We start from the raw sequence: 11,170 nt of genomic DNA, 5'->3' as shown, positions 1-11,170 counted from the left end.
ATCAAAATAACTAAAAAATCTCGTGATGGCTCGTTAGTAAGAAAAGGGACCACTTCTTTTCCTGAGGCTGGTGGCAAACTTGGACAGGGCCAAGTTTAGCACCACTCCACCCGCGTGTGTTTCTTGATTTTTCTTCATCTTGGAAGATCCCAAGTTTGGCGCCACCAAGGCAAGAATTCTCGAAGAAAAGCATGGATTATTATATATTGTTAAAAAGCTATGAAAGTTAGCTTTGCAACTCCACAGAAACCGTGTCAATTAAACCTTTGTAGCTCAAGTTATTCCTGTTGGAGTGCAAGGAGGTCAGGGTTGATAATATCATCCACTTTCTTCCTTTTCTCTGTCAAATCCGTCCGAATGCTACCTGAAATAAACCAAATTGCACACGACTTAAAGTAGCATCCATAATGGCTTAAAAATACTTAAATAATGATTAAACTTAACAATTTTGAGTGCAAATTCACTAGGAAAAGATAGAAAAGATGCTCACGCATCACAACACCAAACTTAAACTGTTGCTTGTCCTCAAGCAACTAAAACGATATAGGACCAAGAAGAGAAAATGTCTGAGATTTGAGTTTTCATTTAAGCTCAGGTTTAGTTATTGAATAGGACTTATGACACTCTAATTTTGCATAGGTTCGACATTTCACTATCCTTTGAAGCTCAGAAATATTAGTATCCTTCAGAACTAGAACTTGGATGATATTATAGATTCTCTTCTTTAAGCTCTAATTGATTCTTGAACACAGCTTTTCCTTTCTTTAGTGCTTCGCGCCTTGAGCTCAGCCGTGACTCTAAGTGTTTTGTTTTCAATCTTAACTTGAAACATGAACACCATAAGCACTTAACTGGGGAATTATTTGAGTTCTAATTTTTTTTTCTGTTTCTCCCAGACAGTGGTGTTCAGAACATTAGGCATACTCTGTAACAGCAATGGGTCACGGCTTTAAGTGCTCAGTCTCAAGGGTTGCTTGACACTTTCACACCACAAGCATAAGGTTAGGAAAAACTACTCTTTTGAGCTTTAGATAAGTTTTTGACCCTCCTAACCATTGATGCTCAAAGCCATGGACCTTTTTCTTTTGATTTTTTTTTCTTTTTGCTATTTGTTTTACTTCAAGAATCAATCTTTTTCTTATTTCAGAGAATCTATAATACTTCTCTAGGTTTCTTTTCCTCAAGAACCAATATTCTCAACTCCAATGTCAAATATGCACAGTTAATTCATACATTCAGAAACAGAGATAGTGCCACCACATCAAAGTAACTAGAACAACTCAATATATATATATAACTCAACTCATGCATTTTACTACTTCTTTTCTTTTGAATTTCTTTTCAGGCTTAGTGAGCAACACATGAGACATCTTTATACTTTTTTTTTTGTTTTTTTCAAGCTAAAACAAACAACAAAATTAAAAATAACAGAATTAAACTAGAACATAGGATTTAAAATTACTAAAGATCATGCAGACACTCAAACAAAACAGCATAAAACAGGAATATAATATAATAAGAACAAAAGGAAATAGGAAGTGAAAAAGGGACTGAACCACCTCTGTTATCACGGTGGCCATCTCATTCCTCAGGCTTTACTCCTCCGTGAAGATGGTTCACCTCCCTTTTGTGCCATTGATGATAAGATAAACAAAGAGCGCACTCTACAACACCAAATTTAAAAGTTTACTTGTCCCCAAGCAAAGAAAAACTAAAAATGGGGAGGGATATAAAAAAATTGCACGGATGAGTAAAAACAAAAATTATTGCAAAAGAAGGAAAACAATGATAAAAGGACAAGAGAAGTTAAAATTATTTTTTTTTAGAATTTTTTTGGATTTTTTTTGTTTTTTGTTTTTTTTTTAAGAGAGAGTGGCGTCAAAATCCAGGGGGGCCAAGTTTGGCGCCACCCTGGAGTGAAAATTGGCCTTGTTTTATTATTGGTGGCGCCAAACTTCCAGAAATCCAAGTTTGGCGCCACCCCCTTCCACAATTTCTTCACAAGTTACGTCGACTATGGCACCAAACTTGGAAATCCAAAGTTTGGTGCCACCCCTCCAGGGTGATTCCATCAATTTACACGCATTATGTGGTGCCAAACATGGACTAGCCAAGTTTGGTGCCACCCTGGCCATATCTCACTCCTCCAGGGTGTTCGAAATTCCTTCTGATTATTCCTGTTCCTATTTTTAACATTTTGCATGACCAAAACACATGTAAAACAAAGGAGAACTACAGAATTATCATTAAGAGATAAATATAAATAAATAAAATAAAATAAATAAAATGAGCTTGAAATTAAAGGATACTATAGTTGGGTTGCCTCCCAACAAGCGCTTCTTTACCGTCATTAGCTTGACGGTTAGTTCTGCTAAGGTGGAGGTTGAACATAGTGTTTCAACTCCTTCATGAATTTAACATAGAGAGGCTGATGAGCGGATAATTTATACGCTTTTTGACATTGTTTTTAGTATGTTTTTAGTAGGATCTAGTTACTTTTAGGGATGTTTTCATTAGTTTTTATGTTAAATTCACATTTCTGGACTTTACTATGAGATTGTGTGTTTTTCTGTGATTTCAGGTATTTTCTGACTGAAATTGAGGGACTTGAGCAGAAATCAGATTCAGAGGTTGAAAAAGGACTGCTGATGCTGTTGGATTCTGACCTCCCTGCACTCAAATTGGAATTTCTGGAGCTACAAAACTCGAAATGGCGCGCTTCCAATTGCGTTGGAAAGTAGACTTCCAGGGCTTTCCAGCAATATATAATAGTCCATACTTTGGCCAAGAATAGACGACGTAAACTGGCGTTGAACGCCAGTTTTCTGCCCAAATCTGGCGTCCAGCGCCAGAAAAGGAGCCAAAACCAGAGTTGAACGCCCAAACTGGCACAAAAGCTGGCGTTCAACTCCAAGAAGGACCTCTACACGTGCAACACTCAAGCCCAGCCCAAGCATACACCAAGTGGGCCCCGGAAGTGGATTTATGCATCAATTACTTACTCATGTAAACCCTAGTAGCTAGTTTATTATAAATAGGACATTTTACTAGTCTTTTTGACAATCTTTGGTCTCAGTTTTAATCCATTGTTCATATTAGGAGACTATTGATCACGTTTTAGGGGGCTGGCCATCGAATCTTCGTGGCGTAAGCTAGAATGATGGCGGCATTCAAGAGAATCCGGAAGGTCTAAACCTTGTCTGTGGTATTCCGAGTAGGATTCAATGATTGAATGACTGTGACGAGCTTCAAACTCGCGATTGCTGGGCGTTAGTGACAGACGCAAAAGGAGGGTGAATCCTATTCCAACATGATCGAGAACCGACAGATGATTAGCCGTGCTATGATAGAGCATGTGAGCATATTTTTCACTGAGAGGAGGGGATGTAGCCACTGACAACGGTGATGCCCTTGCATAAAGCCAGCCATGGAAAGGAGTAAGAATGATTGGATGAAGATAGCAGGAAAGCAGAGGTTCAGAGGAACGAAAGCATCTCCATTTGCTTATCTGAAATTCTCACCAATGAATTACATAAGTATTTCTATCCCTATTTTATTAATTAATTTCGAAAACACCATTATCAATTTATATCTGCCTAACTGAGATTTGCAAGGTGACCATAGCTTGCTTCATACCAACAATCTCCGTGGGATTCGACCCTTACTCACGTAAGGTATTACTTGGACGACCCAGTGCACTTGCTGGTCAGTTACACGGAGTTGTGAACCGTGGTCTTGGCATCATGTTTTTGGCGCCATTACCAAAGAAAGAAAGAGCGATGAATTTTACATACTTAAAGTGTAATCACGATTCCGCGTACCAGAGGCTTTGCTCCAAAACTTCAGCAAAAGGAATATTAATTTGTAACTTTTTGAAAATTTCCAAGAACTTTAAAAACTGCTTGTCCTTGGTCTCCTTTTGAAGTCTCTGAGGATATGGCATCTTAGACTTGTACTCAGGAGCCTTAGGTAATGTTGGATGTGTGTCAAGAGTGACTGGAAAATGATTGTCTACATGCCTAGCTGGGACGTATTCAATCTCCCTCTTTTTCTCCTCCTTAATGGATGATGTATTCGCAACACCAAACTTAGGTTTGATGTCAGGAGAAATTTTGTTGATAGTCACCAAAGGAGGCTTGAGCTGTAAACCTCGTTGTGCATTATTAGGAGGTTTTTGAAGGGTTGGAACAATAAGCTCAGTTTGCATGCACTTTTCCTCTTCACCTGATGAATGCATATTTTTAAAGACATGAAAGACCAGTTGCTCATCATGCACTCTAAGTACTAATTCACCCACTTCTATATCAATTAGAGCTCTCCCAGTGACTAGGAATGGTCTTCCTAGGATTATGGAGGCATTTTCATCGTCTCTCATGTCAAGAATCACAAAATCTGATGGGAGAAACAACTTACCCACCTTGGCCAAAGATGTGATTTCCTTATCAATTCCATCCTTAGAGTCTTTGGCATTTTTAAGTGCAACCTGTATCCAACAACAGATGGTACATGCTACTATTTGGTTATACATACTTCTTTTATGATACACGCATATACACTTCAAGTTATTCCCACATTACCTCTCTTTGGCGCAATGCTGCTTCCTTTCTGCAATGTCATAATGCAGTTGTGTCATATATACTATTAAACCTCAATCATATACCAAGAAAGAAATAAAGAAAGTACCCATTTCTCAAGCTTTCTAACTCTGGCCTCTACTTCCTTGCATCTCTCTTTCTCAACTCTGAGCTGTGTGTATCAGTTTCAACCAAGGTTGGTACTATCAGCATCAAAAAGGAGAAATAGATAATATTAAAATACCTTATCAAGTATGCTTTTATTCTCTTCCTGGAGCATATCAACTTGCAGACAGAGAAGAAACCTCAATTTGAAACATACAAATCCTCTTTTATGGGAAATTCATACCAAAGATGTGGTACAAGAAGCAACTAACCTCATCAAGAAGTGCAAAAGCATCACGATTGCTTCCTGAATCTTTTAGTTGAACAAGGCCAGAATCAAACGGAAACCTGTAATTATTCCACTAAACTGAGTTACATGATAATGCAGATAGAGGAACTCAAAATTGCTATTGCAGTTTTCATATTAAAATATCCAAATCCAACAAAGGAAGCATTCGCATCTTATCAGAACTAGACATAAACAATTTGTAATGCAAAGGAATGAGCCAGAGTGAGCGTGAGAGTGGTAGTTAGTTAAATTTATCTTTTATCCTTTGGGTGGTATTCATAGTTGTCAGAACCGAACCGGTGATCGAACCGGTCAAGTTACTGGGTTACTGGGTCATTGGTTCAACCGGTGGGTCACTGGTTGAATCGGTTAACCCGGTCCTATGTAAATAAAAAATAAAAATAGTCAAAAATTTAAAATTAAAATTTAAAATACATATTTTTACTAGCATTTTAAGAATATCTAGCTATTCTAAAATAATATGAAACAGGAATAATAAGTATTTTGTTAATTTTACTCTATCATAAATATTTTATTTTGTTTTTATATTAAAATAATAATTATTTTTAAAATTTAATAATTTATTAATTAATTTATATCTATTATACTATTATATACTACAAGTATTTATTAAAAAATAATATTAATAGATATTATATAATTATAAAAAAATAAATGAATTTATAATTATTGTTAAATAAAAATATAATTAATTTAAAAATAAGTGAGTTTATAATTAAAATTAAAATAAATTAAATAGAAGTAAATTATTTGATAAAAGATATCTATATATAATATAATTTGTAAATATATTAACTAGAATTGTGATAGCCTGGTGGTTGTGACTTACTCCTTTTACATTGAGGACAGGGGTTCGAAACCCACCCTACCGAATTTGAAAAATTTTAATATCCAACGGTTTGGTCGGACCGATTTTATCGAGTTTGACCGGTTTTTATCAGTTCACTCTGGGTTTGACCGGTTCGTACTGGTTCTCTACCTTGTTCAGTTCAATTAGCAGACCGGACCGGCTTAGGATCAGGTTCACCGATTTTTGGTCGAACTGGCCGGTCCGGTCCGATTTTTACAACACTGGTGGTATTTCCTCCACATACTCACAGGTTCAAAAAAAAATTAAAGAAGTTACTAGGCAAGGTGACAACAAAAATATCAGATCCTTCAGCATTGGCTATCACATCAGTGCACAACTAATTGTTAAGGGTTTTCTTACTAACTCCAGAATATCAAGAGGTACAGTAGCAGATAATTAGCAATTAGAGTAATAGGAGGTGAGAGGTAGAAGATAGGATAGAGAAAGGTTGAGGTATCAAGGTGATACTCTCAAGAAAATATTATTTAGAAAAGAAGGAAGAAGAATGAGTAATGAAAGAAGATTCACTTGGCATTCGAGAGGCCAAACTCTCCACTAAATAGTCACTCCACTTATTCCCTTGCTTAAAAGCTTTTCAGCTTTCTTATTTATAATATCCATATCCTAACTACTTCCCTAAACATGTGGAATAACAATAATTTGAAATTTCAATCAGTTACGTATTTTTTCTCCTTCTATAAGTAAATTTAAAAGGAGTTAAATTCCAGAATATCAGCTTTAGAATGAAGATGAGACTTAATATGGTAGTCAACAATAAACATGCATATAGTTGAAGTCTTCTTAGATGTATGAAGAATGCAACATCATCACTATTTTTTTATTGATACCTACCAATGGAGAATCGGAAATCAAATCAACGCTAGTCAAGAGTGAAGATGTTGGTAAATAGTGAATTAGTAACTCGTGGTGAGGATAATAGTAATTGTGAGGAGAACATGAGTTATAATGTCTCTGTATATAAGTCTAGTTCTATAGCTTCAATGAATTTAGAGGTTATTATGTGCTTCACAGCAAATTTAAGTCATAGAAGAATTGAGACTCACATAGTCACATTTACTAGAGGCTCAAATTCAGGCTTCTGCAATTAAAGTATAAAGATGAAACCTGGAAAATAAAGTGAAATAAACATTAAGTTACAACAATGAGCAACTTAGTAGAAATAGGGATACTATCGGTTTATCATAATGTCTACATAAAGTAGAATATAAGTAATTCGTTCATTTGTCCAATTTGGTCCAATAGTTGAGAAATCCTCTGCAATGAAATTACAAGTTAGCTAAGTTTACAAACAGAAACAAAACATGCATGACAATATCATGTCACAATAGTCATAACATATCACATCATATCCAAGTCTTGCTTCTCTCATTCTAGTTGCTAACTACTAACACTTTGCTTCTCTCTGTTCTAGATCTTAACATTAGGACTTCAATCGATTCATGGCCATCAAATCTTAACAAATATATACAAAATACTTAAAAATATTGTAGAGAATAATAATGAAGCAGTGAAAATTAGAGAAGAAAGAATACGAAAGGAGGTTCTTCTTCTCCTCCATTAGACTCACCTCAAAACAGAGAACTATAAATCCAACCCTAGAATTTGTTGAAACGAGAGAGAGATTCAAGGAACGGAGGAGCATGATCGAGAGCGCCAGTGAGATTGAGAGTGAGAGTGCAAAGGAGAACAAGATTTGGAGTGAGATTGAGAGCGCTAGTAGGTTCCCCAATCCTGCAGTGAAAATTAGAGAAGAAATAACACGAAAGGAGGTTCTTCTTCTCCTCCATTAGACTCACCTTAAAACAGAGAATAACAAATCCAACCCTAGAATTTGTTGAAACGAGAGAGAGATTCAAGGAGCGGAGAAGCACGATCGAGAGCGCCAGTGAGATTGAAAGAGAGAGAGTGCGAAGGAGAATGGAATTTGGAGTGAGATTGAGAGCGCTAGCAGGTTCTCCGATCTTTCTTCCTTCCCAACCATTAGGTTAGGTCTCCGATTTTTATTTCAAGTGTGTTGTAGGAATAGGTAACATTTTTGAAGTTTTTTAAAAAATTATATATTTTTACTAACATTTCATTATAAATCTTACTTTATATATAATTTTATAATAATCACTAACACTTTAACAAATATTAAGCAATAAATGTTACCAAATGTTCAAAATGTAGTAGTGACAACGAGCTGAGGAGATAGAGGATCGCGAGACAAGGCGCGATTCAGAAGCAGCAACGATGACAGGGGCAGACCACGCACTACGAGGAGCGGAGGAGCAGCGACGGCCAGGAGAGAACCAACAACGATGACGCACGCCGAGAAAAGGAGAGAGGCAGAGACGACCCACATACACGGCGAGGAGAGAGGTAGACATGACCCATGTACATGGCGAGGAGAGACGCAGAGATGACCCACGTATGCGCGGCGAAGAGAGAGTCAGAGACGCAGTGACGACGCACCACGAACTGCTTCCTTCGACGGTGGGTTGGGGCTCGATGGTACGGTGAAGGTTGCGTGAAGTTCTAGGATGATGGCTAATGTAAGATGATGAATGGTGGGTTATGGTGGTGGGTTAGGGCTTGCTAGAGGGAGGAAAAAAGAACGAGCAGGAAGTCTGTGGTAGGGCTCTGATTATTTTTTTGGATTTTTCTTTAGGTGTAAAAAAAATATTATATGTTAAATTTTAAAGAAAAAAAAGAAATTTGGCCGAAGCCTTTAAGGGAGTAAAGAAAGAAAATTTGAAACATGGCTCATATGCCTTATACATATATATATATATAATCATATTTTTTTAACTTGGATTCATTTACTTGGCCAAAGCCATTAAGGCAAAAGAAAAGAAAGAATTGGCAACGTGGCTTGCAATGCTTATATACATATATATTATCATGACACATAATCTTATTCATTAATCATCATCATGCCTTTCATTATATTCAATATCATCACCGAAATCAAAACTGGGAAAGGGAATGAAGTGAGAGACCGAGTGTTCTTGAAGGAGAGCCGTGACACTTCTTTGGATTTTGGCTTCGATTTTTTTTAGATCCGTAACTTTGATAAAAAATCTAATCCGATAAAAGTGTTTGTATCCTCTTCCTCTACATGTTGGCGTCACTTTTGATCGGCAGAAGTTGACAGTGACGTAGTTTTCTTACCCTTGAGTTTAGTCAATTGGAGTTCTCGGAGGCACAGATAATTTCTGACGTTTTCTTCTTCAGCAACTCGGTCAGAAAGTTTTTCTGGAGCTTTCGTTGATTCTGATTTCGTACAAAGGTAAGAGATTTCGTGTTGAAATTAACTGTTTTAATTTATGAATGCCATGAAAGTCTAGTGGATATTTACAAATAATTTATGATTATTTGAAATCACTGAATGATAATTTTGAATTGCATTTATGACTGAATGTGATGAAATGTATTTGATTTCTTGATTATTGAGTTGGAAAGTCGATTTAATTTGTTGGTATTAAACTGAGATTTGAAAATGATTTCTGATTTTGGAAATATTTGAAAAGAGGTTGAGAATGGTTTGGTTGGAACCCGAAAAGGGTGGTGAAATCCAATTTTAAAGGGAGATGCTGTCCAATTTTTGTAAAAATATACAAAAAGTGATTTCATTTTTAAAATCTGATTTATAAGCTTATTTTAAAACATTATTGATTTGATTTATTAAAAATTATTAGTTTGACTCAATAACATAAGATTTGAAAGGTCTGAATTTTATTAAAATAGAAAGTGTCTTAGCTTCAAAGAAAACGTTTTAATTACTAAAAACTATTTGATTTCGATTTATTACAAAAAGTTTTATTTTTAGCTTGATTTATTAAGAAAGTATAAGGTTTTACAATTCAGTTTTTTTTAGAATAGATTTTGTTTCAAGTTATTATTTGAGTTTGGTTTGTTAAGAGAAAGAAGGAAAGAGGAAAGAGAACACGACACGTGTGATTATGAAATGAATAAAAGGTCACGAGAGGGTGACGGAAAGTAACTAGCTAGGGTGCCAATGTGAGATCGTTAAGCCGTGGGCTTTATGTGTGAATGATTGTGCAGGGATGCCCGTGTGTATGGAATGGCTTCCAGGAGAAAGTGGCACATGCTTCAACTGGAGAATCAGCGCCTGCAAGTACTTGCAGAAGTCATATTCGGCATACTTCAGCTGGAGAATTAGCGCCTACAAGAAGTAGAAACTTGCAGAGGTTATGTCGCTGGAATGTCTTATCTGACTTGCGAGTCGGATTGCGTCGGGTGCGGGTCAAAATCGACAAATGAGCTCATTACCTACGATAGGGCTAGACATGCATCATCATTGTTTGCACATTTGCATTTGATTGTGTTTGCTTATTTTGTCTCTCTGTGATTGTGCTGTTTGTCTTATTGCTATTTGTTTGTGTGTTGATCTGTTTTCTGTGCTGTTAGTTTGTGTATTGAGGTGATTGAGAACTGAGGTTCTGATTGAGATTTGTCTTAAGTTCAAAAATCTAAAGAAGGTAATTAATTATATAAAGTAATAGTAAAAAGTATTTTCAAAAGGTTTGATAAAAATATAGTTTTATTGAGTAAAGTTAATTATTTGCAATCTATTTCATTACTCTTTCGACATTCCCATTCCCTACTGAGAATGTGTGGTTTGTTCTCACCCCAAAATCTTCCACCCTTTCAGTGACACATGTTCGAAGATTCAGTTTGAAGTTGCGGGCGAATATTAGCCATATTTGAGTTGAATTTATGTGTTGAGTTGCTTTCATAGAATTCTCTCACCCTTGTTATTTAAGATTTTATTTTATATAGAGGGATAGGAGTTGTAACTGAGTTTTATTTGAATTATGTTGTATGATATTTATTATTATTAATAACTATGTGATTAGTATTGCTTGAGGATCTTTGATATATGATTTTAATTAATAAAAGCAAACTTTTCAGGTATTTTCTTAAAAATTGAAACGCAATATCGAATTAAAGGCTTAATATTAAATAGTAAACGAGGAAAGTAGATTAGTAATACCTTATCTTTAGTACGATCATGACGTGCTAAAAGTTAGAGTGTTACATCTAATATATCGGTTTTAAAGTGTTACAATATTGGCAATGGTTTTTATGTGTATCCTTTGTACAAATATTTAAACAACAATAAAAAACCGTTGCCTAAACAAATCATTGTACAGTTATAAAATCGTTCCTTAAAATAGACAAAGAGAATGGTTTTATTTTATTGTTATAATGTAGTGAAAAATTAAACTCCAATAATAATATTTTAAAAAATCATTATCTAAAATTAAAAAAATGATTTTAAAATGTTATAAATTTTGGTGTTAC

This window comes from Arachis ipaensis, chromosome B06, assembly GCF_000816755.2.
Source record: "Arachis ipaensis cultivar K30076 chromosome B06, Araip1.1, whole genome shotgun sequence".
NCBI lineage: Eukaryota > Viridiplantae > Streptophyta > Magnoliopsida > Fabales > Fabaceae > Arachis > Arachis ipaensis.
Note: the sequence above shows the minus strand (reverse complement) of the source record.